At 37.7% G+C, this 24,869-nt stretch overlaps 1 protein-coding gene and 1 non-coding gene across 4 annotated transcripts in view; both read left to right on the forward strand.

The window, feature by feature from the left end:
* The first annotated feature begins 2,629 nt into the window (after positions 1-2,629).
* Positions 2,630-24,869, forward strand: part of KCNJ16 (potassium inwardly rectifying channel subfamily J member 16) — a 145,955-nt gene continuing 123,715 nt past the window's right edge. Inside the window, exons 1-4 of one of the 3 annotated variants that reach the window (XR_006589378.1) lie at positions 2,630-2,972; positions 9,113-9,277; positions 12,250-12,345; positions 16,267-16,475. The gene's annotated coding sequence lies outside the window, so the exon portion shown is untranslated. Of the gene's footprint in view, positions 2,973-9,112; positions 9,278-12,249; positions 12,346-12,480; positions 12,524-16,266; positions 16,476-24,869 lie in introns of those variants that run through there. The other 2 variants (XM_045044282.1, XM_019818175.3) reach the window with 2 other exon arrangements.
* Positions 9,463-9,547, forward strand: TRNAQ-UUG. The gene has a single exon. It is a non-coding gene; the product is annotated as a tRNA-Gln (tRNA).

Consider the following 24,869-nt stretch of genomic DNA (forward strand, 5'->3'; position numbering starts at 1 on the left):
ATACACTCAACCTGGTACTCCTTGTGGCTGTACCTTGAGACTAAAGACACATTTTTGAGGGAGATGTTACAGATCATGCATGGGATGGGGGTCAAGTTGACATATCTTTTAATAGAGTTCATGCTACAAAGTAATTATTAGGGTTTTTTTTTTGCCTCCAATATTAAGGGTTCTTACAAAATGTATGCTAGTTTTTAGTTGGTTTGAAATCAGTAACCAGGATACAAATTGTATAGGAAAGGTCCCATAGAAATAAGTGAATGATAATAACTGTGAATATGATCTTTCTGATTTTGAAAAATTCTAACACAAAAATTCACTTTCATATTCCTGCATGTTCAGTCATGACAAACTTTTACGATCCTTGAATAAACCTGACTTTTCCCTGAACCTTGAAAGGATTTGTTTGATACCCTATTTTGAAACCTGAATGAAAAGAGACCAATCATTGTAAAATGCTTTTCACATATTGTAAAGGTGTGTCATTATCTGTACTTGACATCGCTTAGAAGGAAAACAAGGAACAGGGTACCATTTTTAACAATAAAACAAATGTAAAGAAATAAGTAACCGTGCCAAAAACAGGCAATTATTTGTCTACTATATTTGTTTATGCCATTTTTTCCTAGTAGTTTTTTTGAATGAAAACAGAAAAGACATGATAGCAAGTCTCATAGTTTTAGACCCCTGAATAGCTCCAATTTCCAATAACCTTATGGCAGTAAAAGTTCTTTTTTTTTTTTTTTTTTTTGTACTTACAAAAAAAAATTGAGTTCTTAATCCAACACTGTCAGTGTGGCTGTAGTGGCTGATAATGGAGCATTCATACAATTTCTACTGTTATAGAGTCAATGAAATAAAAAGTAGAGTGACTTGGTTATTAAGTAAATTCAAACGCGACCTACGCCTTTGGGGCACCAAAAGTCTAAGTGGAATCAGGAGAACTAATTGTTAAAAAGAAGCAGCCCAGCTAGAAGATTGGTTACAAAGTATTGTACACAGGGATAGTTGGCTGATCTTGGATTATGTTCAGCATCCCCAGATACCTAGTGTCAAGTAGCCCCAGTTTTCTTTTTTTTTAGGCTAATTTATAACGATTGGCATGTTCTGCTTTTCTTTGTTACTATTATCCAAATTTTAATTTTGGAAAAGCAAATCAAATAATTGGATGAGTTCTCGGAACTATTCTTTATGGAGCTTCAATGTTCAGATGTCCTGGATGTGGTAAGGTTAACACTGACCTTCAGAGTTGGAGACTAACTCTTCTGGTCTAATAGTCCACATGGATAATAATACCTGGAAGCAACAAAGTTACAAAGGATACAAACGATCTGTTCCAAGGTTTCAAGACCATCTGGTACTTTTTAGTGTTTCTTCCCTCATATTTCTCTGCTAATATATTTTCTTTCAGTGCAGAAACACTTTGGGATATAGACTGATGACAGTATGAAAGCTGTTTGGAACTGTAAATACTCACTTTCCTCACTGCTCCCCCCCCCCCATATATGTGATAATGCTGAGAGGAAACAATTAAAAATAATGTCTATTTTATTGCAACTAAGTTTACAACTTTTCAACACAGCAACTACAGCAAGACTTGGAGAGACATCCAAAAGACTCATAAAATGCCCTTAAATATCAATTTGAAAGTGAATTTGTTTGCAGCCTTTCAGTTTTGCCAAAGAAGGGAAATTTCCTGAAATGTTAGTTGATTTTTCTCAGACTTGGGGTATAATGTCCTAGTTATTGAGATCCTCTGGAAATTATTGAGACAACTTGCAATGTTCTTATTCTCCCTCATCCAGGGATGAAATAAACAAGCATATATTTTATGGCGTGGCCATGGGAACCACTGGAATGCATTGACTAATTTGTTAAAGAAATGAGGTGGCAATAATGTCCTTTTTTTTAGATGCTGGTATCTGATATTTTCTCCCAAATAAACTCAATGATAAACCTAAGACTTCCTAAAAGTTCATTGGTATGCCTGACCAGTTTATTATTCTAAATCAAGGTTTCTCAACCTTGGCTCTATTGACATGCTGGGTCAGATAATTCTTTATACTGAGGGGATGGATGTCATGTGCATTGTGGGATGTTTAGTAGCATCCTTGGCCTTTACCCACTAGATGCCAGTAGTTCCCTCCCCCACACATATAATAACAAATATCTATAGACATTGCCAAGTGGCCCCTGTGAGGAAATTGCCCATGGTTCAGAACCATTGCTGTAAGTTTTGGAAAACAAAAACAAAAACAAAACAAAACCAAGCCAAACATAGGCATTATACTTCCAAGGTTTAAGATGTTATCTAGGATATTACACTTATCTATCCTATCTATTCTATCAATCTATCTATAGACTATCTATCTTGTTCCTTGATCAGGAACAAGTATATATATATATATAAATATAAATATAATATGAATACATATATAGAATATATATATATTTATGATATGGCATCTATCTACTGATATGTATATATATATATATATATATGTCTTTCTGTGTCTTTCATATATAATTCTCTAAACTCTTTGGCCTTCTAAAAGAAACCAAGGATTAGCTTAAGAATAGTCTTATAATTCTTGCAGTATGCAAGACATGTCTATTTTGAAAACTGATTTTAATGTGTGGGCTGCCTGTTCATTATTGATACAAACCATTTCTTACCTTCTGCACATCACCCATGGGATCTCAGATCTTAGTTGGGGAAGACTGTGTTTCTGGGCTCATATCAGTACTTTTCAGTGTATGTGCTGGTAGTACAGTCTTATGTACAGCTGTCTCCAAGAGCTAGCCAGCAAGTACCTCATTGGGACAGGATTACTATCTTCTTCCAACACCTTTTTTTCTCCTTTTCATGCTATAGGCATATTGATCTTGGTGAGAGAGCTCACTCAGAGGAGTAGTCAAGAAAACAATATATTGAAAATAAAGCTATGTATGTGGCAAGAAAAGTATTTAAGGTAAGGAAGAAGATGGGGTTGCGTTTTTATGATGTGTTAGAAAAAGTCATCCTTGAAAAATCTGGCTCTGGACTCCAACCATTATTCACTTTGGGGGAATGTATCATGCAGAAGATCTGATTTTAGGAAGTCTCACAATGACCTATGTTGTCTCGGGTGCGTTACTCAGAACGTGAACCAAGTTTCAATCTACGAAGGAATGTTGACTTAATGCAGCAGCTTTCTCTGAGCCAAGTTCCCTTCTTTGTAATCTCCCAAGTGTTATATTTAATCTACATTTGAAATAGAAAATATGTGAACATGGAATTTGGCCCACAGATTAATTATTTGGGTTTTCCAAATTCAGGAGAATATACTTGCTGAAGCAGTTGTCCCTGAATTTTATCTCTTTACTCAAATTTCCACATATTGACATCCCTTTAAGACTGCATGATTGAAGAGTTTTGATAACCTGAAAATAACCGTTGAATAAAGTCACTATACCTTTCCTCAGTGTTCCTGATCCCATGTTATTATGAATCAGAGTTTTAGGACTAAGATGCAGGTCACTAGAATATTTAGAGTTCTCTCAAACAATTAAAGAAGACTTAGTGTGATTCTTCACAAACTCTCCCAGGAAACAAAAGATAAGGAAGAACTTTAGGACTCATTTAATGAAGCCAAAATTACCTTGATATCACAGCTAGACACAGGACAAGTGAAAAAAACAAAACAAAACAAAACTATAGGCAGTATCTCATGTGAGCTTAGACCTAAAATTCCTAAAGAAAAATTTAGCAACTTGAATCCAGCAAAATATAAAAAGAATTATGTGCCATGGTCAGTTGGGGTTCATTCCAGTTATACTATGCTAATTAAATATTCTCAAATCCATGTATTAATCCTATAGATCAAATTGGGGAGAATTGGCATTTTTACTATGTTGAATCTTCCTGTTGTTGACATAGTTGCCTCTCCATTCATTTAGATGTTCTTTTTTTTGGTCAGTATTTTATGTTTTAAGTGTACATTTAACATAACCATTTTCAGTGTTGTGTAAATTTTAGGTCCTATACATATATTGTTAGATGTATACATAATAATTTCTTTTTTTTTTTTTTGAGGATGTTTTCTATTTCTTGCTTTGGGATAATCTATATATTCTCTTTTTAATTAATGTGTATTTACATATAATATACATCTATAATAAATGAGTATTAAATTTTGTCATATATTTGATCTCTATCAATAAGTTAAAGAAGAAAAGTTACATGATCATATCAATTGGGAGATTAAAAGACAATATACATATATTCTCCAGAAACAAGAAATAGAGGGAGAATAGCTTCAATTTTCTAAAGAGCATGCACAAAAATATGAAGAGCTTTCATCATACTTTATGGTGAATGAGCTTTTCTAAGATCAGGAACCAGGTGAGAATGTTTGCTCTAACTGTTCTTATTCAACAGAATGCTGAAGTTCTATCCAGTGCAATAAGACAAGAAAAAGAAAAGGCATATGGATTGGAGAGGAAAAATTAAAACTGTACCTATTTCCAAATGACAAGATTGTACACTAGAAAATACCAAAGGATCTGCAAAAAACAAAAACCAAACAAACAAAACCCCAAAACAACCCCACAAAAATTTTGGAATTAATAATAAGTTTTGTAAGATCACAGGATACAAAACAGCATAAAAAACTGTTTTTCTATATATTTGCAGTGAATATATATGAAAATCAAAATTAAATATGTCTATTTACAATCAGTCCAAAAAAAAGAAATTTTGAAAAATCTAGCAATATACGTATAGGACCTGAAAACTATAAATCATTGAAAATGTTAATTGCATGCTGAAAATTATAAAATACTGATAAATATCAAAGAACATCTAAATATATGGTGAGCCAATCATGTCAAGGACAGAAAATCTCAACATAGTAAAAATAAAAACACCAATTCTCCCCAATTTGATCTATTAAGCTAACGTAACTCATGTCAAAACTCCAATAATGTTTTTTTGCAGATTTGGAGAAGCTCATTCTAAAATTTATATGCAAAGCACAGACCCAAGAATAGCTAAAAATAATTTTGAAAAAGAATAAACTGAGAGGGATCATCCTACCCAAAGTTAAGACTTAATGTAAGTTTACAACAATACAAGAATATGGTCTTTTCAACAAATGGTGCTGAAACAAACAAAGAAAGGCAAATAAATAAATGTCAATATAAATTTATACTTACAGAAAAATTAATTCAAAGTTCATGGATTATAATGTGAAACTATAAAACTTTGAGAATAAAACAGAAAAAATTTTAGAACCTAGGGCTAAATGAGGAGTTCTGAGACATGACACCAAAAGCATGATCCATACAAGAAAATAATTATATTGGACTTCATCAAAATTAATTTCTTTGTTTTGTGAAAGACAATATTATTGTTTTAATATAGGGTTTTTTTTTTTAATTTTTAATGTTTAGTTTTTATTTGTGAGAGAGATAGATTGTGAGTGGGGGAGGGGCAGAGAGAGAGGGAGACACAGAATCTGAAGCAGCCTCCAGGCTCTGAGCTGTCAGCACAGAGCCTGATGCAGGGGCTCTAACTCACCAACCTCAAGATCATGACCTGAGTTTTAGTCGGACATTTAACCAACTGAGCCACCCAGGTGCCCCGACAATGTTAAGAGGATGAAAATTTATTCTAAAGACTGGGAGAAAATATTTTCAAGTGACAACATCCAACATAGGACTTGTATATAGAATATATAAAGAACTTTCAAACCCCAACATTAAAAAAGAAAAAAAAATTCAATTAGAAAATGTGCAAATAAAATGAAGAGAAATTTTATCAAAAAGGAGTACAGATAGAAAATAAACACAGGAAAGGATGTTTGTCCTCATTAGCTATTAGTGAAATGCAAATTAAATTTCAGTAAGATATAACTATACACCTATTAAAACAACTTGAAAAGCCAATGATTAAGTAGTTAATGGCCAAAGTTGGAATGACTTGAGCCACAAAATCTATAACATAGTGTTGAATTATATCCCAGAGTATAAAATAAATGTACATGAATCTGGTGTAAATAAATCATGGGAAAAAAATAAATGGAGAAAAGACAAAATTTCCCTTATAAAATAATTCCAGATATCACATGTATGTATGCTCCCCCTCTAGGAGGTGAATCTTACAGATTCCTTTTTTTTCTTATTTATTTACTTTGAGAGGTGGGGAGGGCTAGAGAGAAAGGTAGAGAGAATCCCAAGCAGGCTCTGCACTGACAGCTGATGTCAGGCTCAAACCCACAAACCTTGAGATCCTGACCTGAACCGAAGTCAAGTGTTGAACACTCCACAGACTGAGCCATCCAGGTGCCCCTAAACTCATTTCTAAAGAATAGAGTCCAGGAGAGAAAAATATTAACTTAATACTTCCTTGGCCAGATGATCAAGGTTAAGATTATGGTGATGTTATGTGAAATCTGTAGACCCAGTAACATTAAGTGATGATAAAGGTACTTATTATCTCTGTGGTATCCTTTCTAAACTCCATAGCTCAGGTTCAGTTATGAAAACAAAACAAAAAACAAACCATTGGGTAAACCTAAACTCTAGAACATTCTACAGAATGCTTGACCAATTCTCTTCAAAACTAATAAGGTCATAAAAAAAGAGGAAAAGCTGAGAAACTATCATAGACCAAAGGAGACATGACAACCAATGTGTGATCCTGGAACAGAACAAGAACATTAATAGAATAAAAACAACTGCTGAAATCTGAATAAAGTCTGGAGTCTAGTTAAGGGTAACATTCCCATGTTGATTTCTTATTTTTGACAAAGATACCACAGTAATGTAAGATGGTAACTTTAGGGGCAATTGAAATTGGTGAGGGGTTTATGAGAACTCTCTGTACTATCTTTGCAACTTTTCTGTAAATCTAAAATTATTCCAAAATCAAAAGTATACTTAACATAGATTATGATTTAAGCAAAAAGTATAAAAGTCCTAAGAATAAATAAAATCATGTCCAAGAGAAAAAATTTTAATTTTATTGAAAGATAATAAATAAGATCTAAATGAATTGAAAAGTGTAATAAATTCATTCATTAGAAGAAACAATATTACAGAGATGCTACTTCTCCCTAAATTGCAATGGTGACAGCAAAAATGTCCTTATATTGCCAACTTGTTGACCTTTGAAAAATAAAAATAGAAAGCTAAAGAACCTAATTTAAAAGTACATGACTAATTGATGTAAAATACTTTTAATGAAAGATGTAATGATTTAATGTTCTAGTCATCATAACGATTAATTAAATGGGACCATTTCAGTTATTTATTGATTTCATGAACAAAAATGCACTGAATGCTTTATGTACCAGAGGCTTTTTGGAAAACACTCTTCAAGAGTGAACACAGTTAGGGGCGCCTGGCTGGCTCAGTTAGAAGAGCATGTGACTCTTGATCTCAGGGGTACAGAGATTACTTAAAATAAAACAAAAATTGGGGCACCTGAGTGGCTCAGTCGGTTAAGCCTCCGACTTCGGCTCGGGTCATGATCTCACGGTTGTGAGCTCGAGCCCTGCGTCAAGATCTGCACTGACAGCTCAGAGCCTGGAGGCTGCTTCAGATTCTGTGTCTCGCTCTGTCTGCCCCTCTGCTGCTTGCATTTTGTCTCTCATATTGTCTCAAAAATAAATAAACATTAAAAAAAATTTTAAAAATCTTTAAATAAAAGAAATGAACAAAGTTTTATATCACCTTGCCGCTCTACTCTGATAGCAACCCTCAATGTTATTTTGAAGGTAAATGCGGGGAGACCAGTAAAGATATACCTACATTTCAAAGCAAATAGATGAACAGAATAAGCTGGTATTTTTTCAACTGGTTTTATCTCCTTTGATACTTCGTAGACAGAATCCCACATGTCTACATGGAGCTAGCCAAACAATAATGAGAGCAAATCAAAGAGAATTGATGGAGTAAGTAACAAAGGCAGTCAGGGGTGCCCAGCTGGCTCGTTGGTGGAGTATGTAACTCTTGATTTTGGGATTGTGAGTTCGAGCCCCACTTTGGGTGTGGAGATTACTTAAAATGAAATCTTAAGAAAAAGGCAATCGGAGGAAAGTACGCAGTTTTCAGTCCTGAAATAATCGCACTTTTAAGTAACTTCTCATGTTCCAGATGGTGGGATAAGGCCTTGGTTACTATTCTTCCAACTCTTTTATTGGTCTCAAGAAGCCATGATGAGTATGACTCTATTACAGATTAGGAAATAGACTTGAAAAGGTTACTTGATATATCGCAACCCATAGAACTAGTTAAGTGGTGGAGTCAGGATTAGAATCCAAGTCCATACTGTCAATCTCTTGCTTTATCCATCTGAACTCACACTCCCTAAGAAGCTTCCCTGTAGAACAAGCAAGGACTAATTATTTCAAGGATTTGGGCACCCAGTGAGGCTGTTTCTTTAAGTTAAAGTGAAAATGGAACCATTCTCATTTTCTCTTGATAATAAATCCTTAAGTCCTACAAACTCTAAATAAAATGCTGTGGAATTAAGTGGAACTGTGTTTCCTTAGGGGGAAAAAAAGTGGGGGGGGGGATTGAATTTCAAGCCAAATGATTGCTGGAAAGAGTCATGCATGTGAGACAGCAGCAGTACTCTGGAGGTCCCGCCATATTGGGACAGGTCCTAATTGGCGGAAAGAAAGGGAAAGATTCCTAATGAATATAATAACAGGGAGAAATGGAACAAAAAAGACTCCTTTCTCTTCTCCTTCTAATCAAGGGCCCTGATAAAAGACACGCAGACACATAGCAAGAGCATTCCGAGGTTGAATCACATTGATTTCCAAACCTGCTGTCATTTAAAATGCAGGTTCAGAAACATAAGCAACCAACAATCATAGAAAACCCTCTCATCTTGGGCCAAATTCTGAGCTGAACTAACACGGGATATTTTCTAGAAGCTTATTAAATGCTTGGCAAACATTAAACAATCCTTTATTTGTTATAAAATTATTCTTAAGCTTCAATGATACTAATAGGTTTAAGTCAAGAGACAGACGTGGGGGAAAATGTTAATGACCGCTGTTCAAGCTAATATGAAACACAAGGGCGGGACCATTTTAATCATTCATTTATATTATTACAGGTGCCCCCTTTGGTGACTTTTTGTACTAGTGCCTTTGATCTCCACTGTAGGAAATGCTCTGCTCCATTTCAAAAGAGATTGCCTTATGCCCCATTTGTTGGCTGTTGGATCAAACCAGCAACAGACCTCACAGATAGAATTCCACCATTGGCCATTCACAAAGAGGTAAATTGTAAGTCCTTTGCCTCACTTCCAAGTATTTCTTTCAACACAGACAGTTTTTTAAATATCTATTTGTTAATATTAACATCTGTTTGGTTACTACTAAGGTTTAGAATTTGAGGCTGATCATAAAATGGTTTGCCGAAAGCTTTTTATTTTCAGCTATTTAAAGAAAAAAAATTGGGGGAGCCTGGGTGGCTCAGTCGGTTGAGCATCTGACTTTGGCTCAGGTCGTGATCTCACGGTTCGTGGGTTCGAGCCCCGTGTCAGACTCTGTGCTCACAGAGTGGAGCCTGGAGCCTGCTTCAGATTCTGTGTCTCCCTCTCTCTCTTCCCGTTCCCTGCTCACACTCTGTCTCTCAAAAATAAATAAACATTGACAAAATTTTTTTAAAAAATAAAATAATTAAGCCTGGGTAGACTTCGTAAAATGTGTGTTTTAAAATGTTGGCCTTACACCTTGGCTGCTGATGATAATAACACTCCTGTTTGCAATTTAAAACCCAATTTTAGATAAGGATGCTGCTACTGAGGCATGATTAGCAGAAGGAAGCCTTTGAATTTTCCATGGGCTTATTCCTGTTGCCATACCTTTTAAGTCTCGGGCCCAGTAACACATGTATTTTTGAGGTAAAGGGAAGGCAGTTTGCCATCATGGGGAACAGTTAACATAACTGGTCCTCGTAAAGACCAGCAAGCATGGCTCATTGGCACTTTGTTTTAATTATTTAAGAATAAATTAAGGAAGACGAAGTAGTAAAGTAGAATAATCTGGGATTTATAGTGAAGGTCCTGGGATCAAAATCAAAATTTGCCATTTTTTTTTGTGGGTTAGCCTTGTGTAAGTCGATTTACACCGCACAGACTCCATTTCCTCGTCTCTTATTTGAGACCAATAACATTGGCTTATATCGATGAATAGTTGATTTGATACTTATGAGAACAGCTTATAAATGGCAAATCCTACATAGATTTTGCCGAAAATAATGACTGAGCCAAAAGGCCCGAGTTGTAGGGAATTTGGGAGAGTATTAGAAGGAGTTAATAACACAATATGGAAAAGTGAAATATCTAGATTCGTTTTCTATCGCTGCATAACAAATTGCCACAATCTTTGTGGCTTAAAACAACATACATTATCTCACAGGTTCTGTGGCTCAGGAGTCTGGGCATGACTTTCTTTGCTGGGTTCTCTGGAAAGCTACAATCAACGTGTCACCCAGAGCTGAGTTCTCATCTGGAGGCTTGATTGGGGATGGGTCCACCATCAAACCCACTCAGGTTGTTGACAGAATTCATCTCTTTGTGCTTGGAGGACTGAGGTCCTTTGCTGCCCACTGGCTATTTTCCAGGGCTGCTCTTAACTCCAAGAGATCGCCACTGTCCCTTGCCATGTGGCCCTTTCACAAAACTCCTCCTCCAAAGCCTGCAAGAGAGAAATTCTTTAGCATGAGTCCACTAGCAGGGCAGTTTTATAGAATGGAATCGTGGGGGTGACATCATTGCCTTTGTCATGTAACTGACACAATCAAAGAAGTGACAGCCATCCTCTGCATTTTCTGTGGTTGGAAGCAAGTCCCTGTTCCTGCCCAAACTCAAGGGAAGCAGATTTTACAAAGGCAAGATTCATGAGGCCTACTTAGAGTCTGTCCACCAAACTATTCATTTTTAGGTCCCTAGAGATTAAGTATTCACATCAGAGCATTTTTTTAGTTCATACAATACAGACTTTAGGCATTGTTCTCCCCCCTCCTTTTATGTATGTATGTATGTATGTTAGCAGATCCTACCATAGAAACCAGCACGTAATACAAAAATAGAATATGCCACATCCCTGCAAAATGCAAAATATACATTGACAAGCCTAAACTGGGTGTCTGACTTTACTATTCTCCTGAAAGCAAAATGAAGTTTTAGTTTCAGTGAGAGTGGGTAGACACAATGAGTGTTGCCACTTGGGCCAATTATCATGGGGATCACTTCTCTGAAATCATTTTCCATCCTTCTTTCTCCTTGTTGCTCTGTGCCCTGGGAGGCTGACCAAGCCTTCCAAAATCCAGTTGTGTTCAGCCATTGGGAGGCCACAGCCAGAGTGAAGAGAGGAGTGAGGTCACCTTATCTGTCCCTGAGCACCTTCTTCATGGGATCAGTTTAGACTGCCTCCACCTCTCATCCTTGAACCCCAAATATCATCCTCTTGTTCTGACTGTCCTTCTACATGACACTACTACCAGGATTCAGTCTCTTCCCTCGTCCCTCTCATGGATGCTACTAGTCATGGGGCACCACCCTGTGTGTGTGTGTGTGTGTGTGTGTGTGTGTGTGTGTGTATTTTCTCTGAGCCTTTCCTACAACTTTGCTAATAATTCCTTCCTCAAATTACCATGAATTGAGTGTGGCATTTTTTCTTGCTGGGACTCTGGCAGATAAATCACCCAAAGAATGTAAGTTTTATGAACACAGGGATTTGTACATAAAGGGTAATCAAAAAATTATTGAGGAAGGAATGAGAAAAAAAATGACTCTTTGCCAGAGAAGGCAGCCTTTTTCCCATTTGTCTTTTTCTTTTTGAGAGAGAGCAAGCATGAGCGAGGGAGGGGCAGAGAGAGAGAGAGAGAGAGAGAGAGAGAGAGAGAGAGAGAATCCCAAGCAGGCTGCCCACTGTCAGCATGGAGCCCAGTGTGGGGCCCTCACCCATGAAGCGTGAGATCATGACCTGAGCCAAAATCAAGAGTCAGACGATTAACCGAGTGAGCCAACCAGGTGCCCCTTCCATTTGCTAATTGTTTTTTTTCTTTTCTTTTCTTTTCTTTTCTTTTCTTTTCTTTTCTTTTCTTTTCTTTTCTTTTCTTTTCTTTTCTTTTCTTTTCTTTCTTTCTTTCTTTCTTTCTTTCTTTCTTTCTTTCTTTCTTTCTTTCTTTCTTTTTTTATTTTGCTAATTAAGTATTTCTTGATGGGATTCTTCTACCTTCTAGATTTCCCCCAGTAAAGAGAGTCAAGATGATGATCCCTATTTGCTGAAAAACCTTCCCAAAGGCCTACGATGATAAGAATCGCCTGTTCCAGAAGAGGTAAGGGCACTGATTCCCTGCTTTCTCTCTTACCCTTTTCAAGGAGACAGGTAAGGGGAGGTGGGGGGGAAGCAAGCTGTGTATATTTGTAACAGAATCTCAGTGCTGATTGCTATGTTTTATGATGTCATAATCCACATCTGTCTTTGGTGGAAAAGGCAACCATGCAGAAACAAAGGTCGTAATATTAAATGAGAATATTATACCATGTTAGAAGAAGGTCAAATAAGTAAGAATATTGGAGAAAGCTAAATTTTTTAAAAAGTAGGCACTCTACAAGGAAAATCTAAGTATGAGTATGGGCAATTGTGGGATAACCACTCAAAGAAGTATGAAGTGTTTGATTTTTAAAAATAATGGAAAAGGAACTTTGGCTGGATATCCAATATTACATTGTAAGAGTAAAATTGGGAACTATTGTGGGATTGAATCAATAATTTTGAAGGCTTGTCATGGCTAGATCATGGGACTATTTTGTCATGTTTTGGTGTCAATATTTGCTTAGTAGTGTCTGATCAATGAGATACCACTGTGAGTTCTCAAACATTTGTTTTAATCACACAGATAGGAGTGATCATAGCTTCAAATAGGAAATAGGCAGCTGGAGACTTCTGGGCTTTGTCTCCATTCTTTTCTCATATTAGTTTTGACATTACAGACACAAGATATCCTGGATGGACCAAGGACTTTAGAGTTTGAAACCCATTTCTAGACATAGAGTCATTTTGTTTGTTTGCCAGCTCATGGGCCCTGTAGAGTTTCTTTTTCTGATTCCACTTCCTGTACTACTAGAAAAGTAGGACACAGCATGTCAAGGCTAAAAGTCTGCTACTCTATTGACTAAGCAGTCTGAATTTTAAAGGAGTAAAGACTGCCTCTAATAGTCCTTAAAACATCCTTCGTTTTAAGCTGTAATCTGGATGCTTGGCTTTGTGTAACTTTCCATAAAGGCAGTTTACAGGGAACCCGTGTGTCTACTCACCTCTAGCAGAACTCAGTTCATTACCCAGAATAGTAAATGTGCACATTCTGTTCTGTGTAGGAACATCTTTACAGGACTTTTTACAAATTTTTCAAATTGACTTTTGGTCTCGGCCAGATAGCACCTCTAAGGGGGGGGGGGGGGGGGGGAGAGATACTGGGACCAGAGTCTAGAGACTTGTGTTTCAGTCCCAGCTCTGCCACCAACTGACCAGAGGAAAACTGTGTTACTATCACAGTAACTGTGATACGTACAGTTTTAAGAGTCTCTAACGTGCACTTGTATTTTAACTTGCTCAAAATATGCTTAGGTAGCTCATTTTCACAGAACTTCTGAATTAACCCATACAGAACATTTATTGAGCATTTGCTCTACTCAGAGACTTAATAAATGTGTGATATAAGCAGAATAAAGTAACATCATTATTGAGCAGTTCCCCCCCACCCCGCCATGTTCACCCTATAAATATAATCACTGCTTTTTTTTTTTAAGTTTATTTCTTTATTTTGAGAGAGAGAGAGTCATGTGCAGAGGAAAGACAGAGAGAGAGGGGGAGGGAGAGGGAATCCTAAGCTGTCACCACGGAGCCTGACACAGGGCTCAGTGTCACAAACCACGAGCTCATGACCTGAGCCAAAATCCAGAGTTGGACACTTAACCGACTGAGCCACCCAGGTGCTCCTGTAATCACTGTTTTTAAGGGACTTCTGATCTATTAAAGAGAAAGGCCCAGTTCACATAAACCTAATGGCTGGCAGTGGGTGAAAATGGAGGCTGGGACCAGAATCTAAAGCCACAAGAAGACATTGTGATCTAGGAACCATGGCAGAAATACAATGCTAGCTGATATGTAATTATATACTCTACGCCAGAACCTGGCCCACTGCTTCTCATAAGTCAAAGCAATGCTCTTAGGTGGATGCTATCGTTTGACTCATTCTGCATATGAGAAAGGGGTGTCTGAGACATTAAGTGATTTGCCCAAAGCCAGAACTAGTAATGGAATAAGGGTGCTAATACAGGCTGCCATATGACAAAAGACCCACTCTTCTACAGATAAGTCAAGATGCTTGATGTATTCCAATGAAAGTAAAATATTTTCAGCAAGAGCCATCAGAGAGGTCTTTATATATTCTGGGTTTTGTTTTTTTTTTTCCCCCACAGGGCCTTATAGTACTTCTCACAGTTTTTGGTGCCAGGATTATCCGTATGAGAATTAATTTGGGTGAACTTGTTAAAAATATAGATTCCTAAGTTCTGTCATAGATCTATTCAGTCAGAATTCTGAGATTGGCCAAGGAAATATAACTTTGTGATCATCATTTGGGTTTATCCTCCTGGACACTGAAGTTGAGAACAAATTCAAAAAAGAAAGATTAGATTTCAATAGGTGAATGTATTGAATAATAATTGGAGATGGAGAGAATATGGACAAAGGTGTGGTATCCAAAGATAAGCCATTCCTGGGATTTGAGAGAAAACATTTAGTAGCATATAGGGTGTGTATAAGGAAATGGCCAGATACAAGTACAGGTCTTGATAAATACAAGTTAGGGGGTCAAAGGTACAGCTTAGGGAATATAGTCAATGGTACTGTAATAGTGTTGTATGGTGACAGATGATAGCCACACGCATGATGATCATAGCATAACATATAGAGTTGTTGAGTCACTAGGCTGTACACCCAAAAAAGTTGTAATATTGTGTTTCAACTATACCCCAATAAAAAAAAAGAAATAGGGGCGCCTGGGTGGCGCAGTTGGTTAAGCGTCCAACTTCAGCCAGGTCACGATCTCACGGTCCATGAGTTCGAGCCCCGCATCAGGCTCTGAGCTGATGGCTCGGAGCCTGGAGCCTGTTTCCGATTCTGTGTCTCCCTCTCTCTCTGCCCCTCCCCCGTTCATGCTCTGTCTCTCTCTGTCCCAAAAAAAAAAAAAAAAACGTTGAAAAAAAAAAGAAATACAGGTCAACCTTCACTGAGCCTTGAGGAAAACATCTTAGGACATTGGACTTTACTGGACATTCACATGGAGACATTTGGTTTATTGGATGGAAAAATAGCCTGTTAAAGTAGAATTTTATGTCAGTTAGTCTGGTAACCATTAGTTTGGCCGGGATGGGGAGAGGCAAGAGCTTACTTAAGGGAGGCTCTTGATGCCCCAATGTGTGAAATGTCACTTGAGGATGTTGAGTGTTCAGAAAGGAAACGAGTAGAGGAAAATAAATTGTGTGTGAAGCTACATAGTGTAAAGACATTTCTTGAGGTAGAAGGTAAGAGAGGTTCAAAAGATAGGACGTTCCCTGGGTCTCTGAGTATCTAGAAAGATGGAGCATCCTGAACAGGAAGAGGTGAATCAGAAGGAAGCAATGGTTTAATGGCAGAGGATGGAGAGTCCAGTTTTGCACATATCTGTGGTGCTAGCAAGACACAGATCTATGGTCTAGTAGGCAGATAGAAATTCAAGATGGAGTTAAAGGTATGCCAAGCTTGAGGCATAGACCTAGATAAATGTTGGGCATTACTAGAAGGAGAACCATAAGGGTGAGGGAGTATATGAGAACATTTAGAGGATTACAGAATTAAGCACAGGTCAGCACCCAGGGAATCCCTTCACTAATACTGTGAAGAAGAGGTTGAGGGGGGGAAAAATGAACTTTATTCTCAAGAGGCATTGGACAAAAATATAGCCTGAAGTTAATCTTAGAGATAATCTCTTCCTAAGCAGAGGTGAATATCTCAACATATGACTGGCGGCCACTATTAGAACCTGCATTTCCGGAGAACTGACAGTTAAGATCAAACAATTTCCTGCTGTGGTGACCGTGAAGGTGGAAATGGACGTTATCCCTCTTAATAATCATAATAATAAATCACGTGGCAATTGAAAACATCTAGGGTGCAAATCACACATCTGATTACAGCTATTATTTTTTCCCAGGGTGCGCCCTTGACTTAAAAGGTTCTGAGTCCAGACATTCTTGCTGTTGGAGACAAGCTCCACCTGAATCAGCTACTGCTTGGGGCCAACCATGAAAGAGTCAAAAGGAAAGTCTCCTCCTTCTGCATCATGAGCCCCCCTCCAAAACTACCTCATCTTCAAGAACTTTCCTAACATTTGTTTTCAAGTCCAACCTGGAAGCAGAACAAGTAAGGCAAGTAAATATCAAGAGCATGAGGGAGCTTGTCTACCCCCATTGCCTGTCCACTGGAGAGCCGTGTCTGTCCACATTGATAGCGATGTCACAAATGCCAAGTTCAGATGGATCCAGTTTTTGGGGGAGGATGCAGGGAGGTCTTTTTCACCAGAACCAGCTTCCCTTTCTTGGTTTCCCCCCTTTTGCTGACTGTGCCTCTGGGCATGCCAAAGTGTCCTTCCGTGCAGTGGACACTTAGCTTACTTGTGCGTGGGGGTAAAGCAGCCTTTGATAAATATAAAACCCCATCATTATCTCATTTTGGTATATTCTGAGATTTTCCTAAACAGATGTCATGGAAAATTCATTGAGAAAGAACATAACTTGTTACAAAAGTAACCCACAGATTTTTATCTTCCTCTTTTGCCTTAAAAGTTCAAAGCTGGGGGAAAACGACTTAATTGAGATAGGCCTTAGAAGAGAAAAAGAACTGAAGGGTAATTCATGTGGCATTGACTGTGTAGTATTACGTGAATTGTGTTGGATGGAAATTTAAATGCCCTAAATGCCTAGTGATCAGGCTTGGCGCTTAAAAATGTTCCACTTTCTTAAAACCTTCAACCATTCTCATTTTGAACATTGCTGTTCTTTATATATTAAGAAAATGCCATAATGAATGGAAAGGTAACTTTGAGCTTATTTTTCCAAATAATGGATTCGTTTTCCCAAGGAGAGCTGACAGGCCTTCCTAATACCCCTGATAACAAAAGGATGCCGAGAAGGCTGGGCTCAGGGCTACGCCAAAGGGCAGGGCAGACAGATGGTCCCTGACCATTCAAGAATCAAATCCTTGATTTTGATCATCCGTTGCGTGCTATTTGAACGTGTCACTAAAACGAGCAAGTACTTCTAGAAGTCTGTGTCCTGGGATACAGTTTAGCATAAAACTGCAACCATAATCAGGGAGTTAGAACTAGTCATTTGAGGCATATCTTTGAGCTATGCTTTCAGAATCCACGTCTGGATGATCTTGCAAAGGTATGTCAGAATCGTCGACATTATTTTTTATTTGCAATTCCCGAAAGAAGTAACCTCACCACTTTGCCTATTAGCATGGTGAAAACAAACAAAGAAACAGTCGCACAAAAACGGATATTATCAAGGCACGGTGAGGCTGTTGAACTATCACAGCAAGCCTTCAGTGCCAGTAGGAATGCAAAATGATACCGTCGCTTTGGGAAAAAGTGTGACAGTTGCTTATAAAGTGAAGCATCCACTCCCTGTATGACCCAGCCATTTTGCTCCCTATTTTCTCAAGAAAAATGAAAATTTAGGTTTCCATAAAAACCTATCCATGAATGACGATAGCAGCTTTCTTCACAGTTGCCAAAACGTGGATGGAATCCAGAGGTTTCTGATTTAGTGACTGGGTAAGCAGACTGGTGCATTCGTGCCATTAAGTTGACTTGCTAAGTAACAGGGATGCATCTCAAATCCAGTTTCCAAGGTGAAAGGCGCGAGACCCAAAAGCCTTCTTATGCGCTGTGTGATTCGATTGATGTGACAGTCTAGGGAAAAGGCAAAATTATAAGAAGAACAGGTCAGTGGTTGCCTGGGGTTGCAAGTGGCAAGGAAGTAACTATGAAGGGGCAATGTGAGGGAATTTGAGGGGGACCGACATTGCTGTGCATCGAATCCCATAGAACTGTGTGTCACAGAGAGCGAATTTTACTGTATGGAAATTGCACTACAGACTTACTCCACAGTATCTCTTCTCCAAACTGGAAAGTTTTGGAAGTCCAGTCAAATAGGGTCTGCTAACATGTACCCCAAAGAGACGCTAATACGAGGAAGGGCAGGAGAGTACCATGCTTGCTTCTTCATTAAATACATCAGTCTTAGATAAAGTACCCTCTGGAGGGGGGATTCTTCTTCTGTGTGTTTGTGTTGGACTCTGGTTCTTGTACCTATTTTCTGTGGCTTCTGTCTTAAGTACCTCCAACTGTTTTATTTCTTCAACTCAGTGATGATCAATGAATCACCAGATCTCCAGAGACAAAGGGTCATCTTTCATTTATTTAGCTCAGCAAATACTTAATTCAGTGTCTACTATGTCCCTAACACTCTTGGAGGCACTGGGGATTCATCAGCTTAACTGTATAAAATTTATCTTCCACTCGGCAATTTCAATTTGGTGTCAATGGTCAGAAATATTCACCTTCGACTTATTTACCAGCTACTATAAACTTTCAAATCCAGCTGAGTTTCAGCTAGTAATTAAAGTTGATATTGAAAGCATAAAAAGAGAGTGTCAAAACAATATCAATTCGGTGGCCTCAGTCTTTTCCAGTATTGTTTTCTGATTCATAATTCAAAAGAACTGTACCCTCTGCAAGTTGAGATTCTGGAAACGAATTGGTATTTTCACTTAGCTGTAAAATATTAACAAGCAATAATTTGTTCATTTGAAGTAATACAGAGAAATGAGAAGTAACTCTTGGTTAAGAACATCCTATCTTTCAAGAATGGGCTACGCATATGTGACAGATAGGAAGTGCACTGGAATGAGGAGTTTTCTAGAACTTTTTTTTTTATACATTTATTTATTTATTTTAAGAGAGAGAGAGAGAGAGAGGGAGGGAGCACACACAAGTGAGCACAAGTAGGGGAGAGGTAGAGAGAAAATCCCAAGCAGGCTCCATGCTGTCAGCACAGAGCCTGATGCAAGGCTTGAACTCATGAACCGTGAAATCATGACCTGAGCCAAAATCAAGAGTGGGACGCTTAACCAACTGAGCCACCCAGGCGCCCCGAGTTTTCTAAAACTTTGAAAGGATTTGCAGTAACAAGAAGGAATCTTTCCATCCTAGATGAAAGTATGTCCAAGGATTGATAAAAACACTAAGGGGATTTATTAATTTCCTAATGCTGCTGTAACAAATTACCATAAACTCGGTGGCTTAAAACAACACAAATTTATTATCTTACAATTCTGGACGTCGCAAGTCTGAGATGGATTCCACTGGGCTAAAATCAAGTTGTTGGCAGGGCTGAGTTCTTTTCTGGCGACTATGGGGGATCATCTGACTTCTTGCCTTTTTAGCTTCTAGAGGCTTACCTACATCTCTAGATTCATGGCTTCCTTCCATTTTTCAAAGCCAGCAATGGCGGGTCAAGTCTCTTTCACATCATATCACTCTGATGCTGACTCTTCTGCCTTCCACTTCCATATTTCAGGGCATTTGGATCATAGTAAGCACATTTGGATAACCTGGGGGTAATGAACTGATGCACAACTTTAATTCTGTTTGCTATCTTAATTTCCCTTTGCCGTTAATTTAACATATTTAGCAGTTCTGGGAATTAGGACATAGTCATATCGGAAGTACATTATTCTGATGACAACAGGGGTAAACAATTAAAAATCGCACGTCCCTGTGATAGCCTGTAGAATTGGTCAAAATCCTAATCTTAACCACCGGTCAAGTTACAAGTAGTATTTGCATGTTGACTGGCTTCTTGAGCTCCTTTTGTTTTCTTCTACGCTGTATGAGATATTAAGATACTTCTCATGTGGGTCACCCCTCAAAGAAATAAGCCAACGGACAGAGGGATACAGACAGGCGAAAGCTGGTTATCTATTCTACCGTCCTTCCCAGACGGCTTGTTTTAAGTAGCATGACTACCAGAACAAGATCCTTGGCCACAAGCTCCATTTTGTTTGCAATCTAAGCCGTGTCAGTGGGTCTGTTCGCACATGGAACCACTATTTCTTTGTGTCGACACTGATAAACTGGTCTAACACCTTTCCTGCAAGAATTTCAAGGACCTCTAAATCTAAGAAACAAGATAGTTTTGCAGGATGTATGTGTTTCACCCACAAATGGAATTCCTGGTGTGGGGGCATTTTGACCAGATTTTGCTTTTTTGATGTTAATTTTTCTAACTAGTGATTTAGAGCAGCACAGATGAAAACCATGAGCATCTCACTATTTTAATTTGCAGTGAGGAATTCACAAAAAGATGGAAGTGTCACAATAAAATCTGAATTACTTAAGTTTCATGTGGATTTCTTAGCCAATTACCAGTTTCTCTCATCCTCAGGGAGACCACTTGTGGTACGGGCCTTTAAACTGTCGGATTCTTTAATTTTGTGACTTTCAAAAATTTAGCAATGAGAGATCTCATGCTTTAAAGAGGAAAAATGTTTGTAAAATTAACTCAAGGTTTTTCAGACATCAAACACTTTGGGCTTTCCGCATCTGTGACCTCATAAATATTCTCATGTGCTAAGTGTCCACGGATATGAAACATACAGATTAAAATAAATATTCACTATTCAACAAAAAAGGAAAGGTCTTGGCGAAATGAGATGACTTTGAGCAGATGAGACTCGTGAAGACCACGGAGGGCAACTAGCTTTGAAGCATGTGTCCTCAGGTCTGACAGATAAGTGTTTGAATCCTGGCTTTATCAGGGCAAATACTATAATTTAACCACCCAAAATATGTGGGTTTTTTTTCCTTCTTCTATAGAAATAAAATGTCCATGCATATGCTGATTGTTTTTTCTAGGCTCACGCACATCTAGAAAACACTACTTTTCCAAGATTTCCTTGCAGTTAACATGTCCCAGTGGGCACAATTAATGTGGCCTCCAGAAGAAGGGAAGCTTTTTTTTTTTTTTTTTTTTTTTACTTTTGAAGTCACTTGCTATCTCAGTATTTATTTATTTACTTACTTACTTACTTACTTACTTTTAAATCCAGGTTAGTTAACATATGGTGTAATAATGATTTCAGGTATAGAATTTAGTGACTTATCACTTACATGTAACACCCGGTGCTCATCTCAACAAGTGCCCTCCTTAATGCGCCTTGCCCATTTAGCCTAACCCCCAACCCAACACCCCACCAGCAACCCTCCGTTTATTCTCTGTATTTAAGAGACTCATGGTTTGTCTCCTTCCCTATTTTTATATTATTTTTGCTTCCCTCCCCTTATGTTCATCTGTTTTTACCTTAAAGTCCGCATATGAGTGAAATGATATGATATTTGTCTTTCTCTGACTGGCTTATTTTGCTTAACATAATACAGTCTAGTTCCATCCACACTGTTGCAAATGGCAAGATTTCATTCTTTTTGATTGCCAAGTAATACTCCATTGTACATATATACCATATCTTCTTTATCCATTGACCTATCGATGGATGCTTGGACTCTTTCCATACTTTTGCTATTGTTGATAGTGCTGCTATAAACATTGGGGTGCATGTTCCCCTTCGAATCAGCACTCCTGTATCCTTCGGATAAATACCTAGTAGTGCAATTGCTGGGTCATAGGGTAGTTCTATTTTTAATTTTCTGAGGGACCTCCATACTGTTTTCCAGAGTGGCTGCACCAGTTTGCATTCCTAAGGAAGGGCCCTATTCTTTTTCACTTCTCTTTTCTTTCCTTCTGGACTGGACCAATTATTTTGGACAAAGGTATAGAGAACTGTATTGTAGCAAGACTGAAGGATCTTGAGCTGATGATTATTCAAGCCACTATTTCACCTTCTGTTACTTAAGGCCAAACCTAATCTAATTCACTCAACAATTTTGAAGCTCCTAATATCTGAACCGGTGGTTAAGGATTAAATGAGATTAATGTATGTCAGTCCTCTAGCACAATGACTTGCCTATAGAAGGTAAAATAGATGTTAATTGCCTTCTCCTTTCCATGATAAAACTAAACTTCTAAAGACCTTCATCCATGAAAACATCTCAGTGATTCTGATCTTCAAAGTTAATGGCAAAGAGACGTTTTTGACTCTGAGGATGAGATGCCTCCAGAAGGACAATAGAAGGATTTCTGTTTCCTAATTCATTCTTCTGTAATTAACTTGTGCGACACGTTTTGGGTACTGATTATGCCCCCTGCACTATACTCAGGATTGTCATTGTAAGTAAGATTTAGATTTTGCTTATGGTAAGCTCAAATTCTATCAGAAAAGAGAAGCAGAGAAGCAGTGATTAAGATAGAGTGTGATGAGTACTACAGTTTAAAATATTCACAAAAATACTATGGGAATAGAGAAGGTTGCTTGGTCTGCCCAAGGAAATTGGGAGATAGTGAAGGGAAGGAAAGGTTTTTAAATAGAGCAGGGCAAGAAATGCACAGTGTATCTAGTGGGTGATACAATAGTTTTACAAGGCATGAAATGTCATGAGATAGAGATGAATGGTCGGTCAGCATTAGAAGGTGACAAAAGACAGTATCTGTGGAGGACGTAACCATAAGACCATATGTGATCAATTTTGAGTTATTTTTGTATCTGATGTGAAGGAAGGCTTAGGCTTCTCTCTCTCTCTCTTTCTCCTTTTACATAGATAGTTGATTGTCTCAGCATAATTCATGGGAAGGAGCATTTTTTCCTCCGATGAATTACCTGGGCTTTTTTGTAGAAAAATCAAATAACTGTGTATATGGATCTGTTTGGACTTTCTGTTCTGTTAATTGATTTGTCCTCATGCCAATAACACATTGAATCATTGTAGCTTTAAAGAATAATGTAAAATGAGGTTATTTAAATATATGAACATATTTTTTTTCTCTTTTTTCCTCACCACTCCCCTTTTTTTGTTTATTATTCTAGGTTCCTTTCATGCCCATATAAATTTTAGAATCAGTTTTTCAGTTTCTCAGAAAAATCTATTGGGATGTATGTTGGGATAGCATTGAAATCTATGAATCAAGTGAGTGGAAAATTGACATTTTAACAATCTTGAGTCTTCCCATGGATGAACATAGAATAATTCTCTATTCAGAATTGATAAGTAAAATGACTTAAGCCTGGAGTTTCTTTATGGCAATATTTTTGATTAAGACATCAGTTTTTTAATAGATATATGGTTAGTAGAGGTTTATTGATTTTATTACATTTTTCAAAGAGCCAACTTTTGGATTTGTGTATTTTCTCTCTTTTTCTATTTCATTGATCTTTATCCTTATATTAGTTATTTCCTTTATTCCACTTAACCTGGTGTTGTATTTGTCCTTGTTTTTTTAGATTATTTTTTTTTTGAAGAATCTTTGTATCTTTACTGCCAATGTGGGGCTCGAACTCACAACCCCAAGATCAAGAGTTGCACGCTGTACTGACTGAGCCAGCCAGGTGCCCCTTGATTTTCTAGATTCTTAGGCTCGAAGCCAGATGATTGATTTTAAACATTTTAATGTTTATACATTGATTTTAAGTATTTCAAGGTATTCATTCCTCTCCAAGAACTTCTTTAGCTCTACCTGTCGATTTTTGTTATGTTTTCTTGACAATCAGTTCAAGATATTTTCTAATGTCCTTTCTCTTTTTTTGTTTTTTTTTCAACGTTTATTTATTTTTTGGGGGGACAGAGAGAGACAGAGCATGAACGGGGGAGGGCAGAGAGAGAGGGAGACACAGAATCGGAAACAGGCTCCAGGCTCTGAGCCATCAGCCCAGAGCCTGACGCGGGGCTCGAACTCCCAGACCGCGAGATCGTGACCTGGCTGAAGTCGGACGCTTAACCGACTGCGCCACCCAGGCGCCCCTCTCTTTTTTTGTTTTTTAATTGGATTCATGGGCTACTTAGAAGACCGTTGATTAATTAATTACTAAAGATTTTGATTATTCTGAATCTCTACATATTTTATTATTGCTTTCATTTGGTTTAATTGTGGCCACAGAACATATAATGTGTGGTTTCACACCTTTGAACGTTATTAAAACTAACTTTATGACACCACACATAATATTCAGTTCGGGTGGGTCCAGCATAGAGTATCCTTATGTGCTCTAGAAAATTCTGTTGTACAGTTGTTGAAAGCAAAGGAAAATCATGGACACCTTGATGGCAATAAATCTGACAACTTAAATGAAAGGGAAAAATTCCTTGGAAGACACAGACCACCAATACTAACATAAGACAGAATAGAAAAAAATCTGTATAGATATAAACAGTTCCTTGTATATTCTGTGTATAGTGCTTTCTGTCATATAAATGAATTATAAGTGTTTTCTCCTGAGCTGTGGCTTGCCTTTTCATTTTTTTTTCCTGCTGTTGTCTGAAGAGAACATGTTTTTCTTTTGGTGAAGTCCAATTGGTCAATTATTATTTCTCTTTTCACAGTAAATGTTTTTTTTTGCATCCTGGGTCGTCTACTCCAAGGTAGAGAAGATAATTTCCTATGCCTCCTTCTAGAGCTGTTTGGGATTTACTTTTTACATTCATGTCCATACTTTACGTTGAATTAATTCTTGCATACAGTGTGATGAGTCCTAGCTTTTTTGGACTCCTACAATGGGGAATGTCCGGTGCTCTGTCAATGGGGGGTCTTACCCCGAGTGGTTTCCTTCTTTCAAAGATCCAATGGCTCTCTGTACTCTTTT

Source organism: Felis catus, chromosome E1 (assembly GCF_018350175.1).
Source record: "Felis catus isolate Fca126 chromosome E1, F.catus_Fca126_mat1.0, whole genome shotgun sequence".
NCBI classification, from domain to species: domain Eukaryota; kingdom Metazoa; phylum Chordata; class Mammalia; order Carnivora; family Felidae; genus Felis; species Felis catus.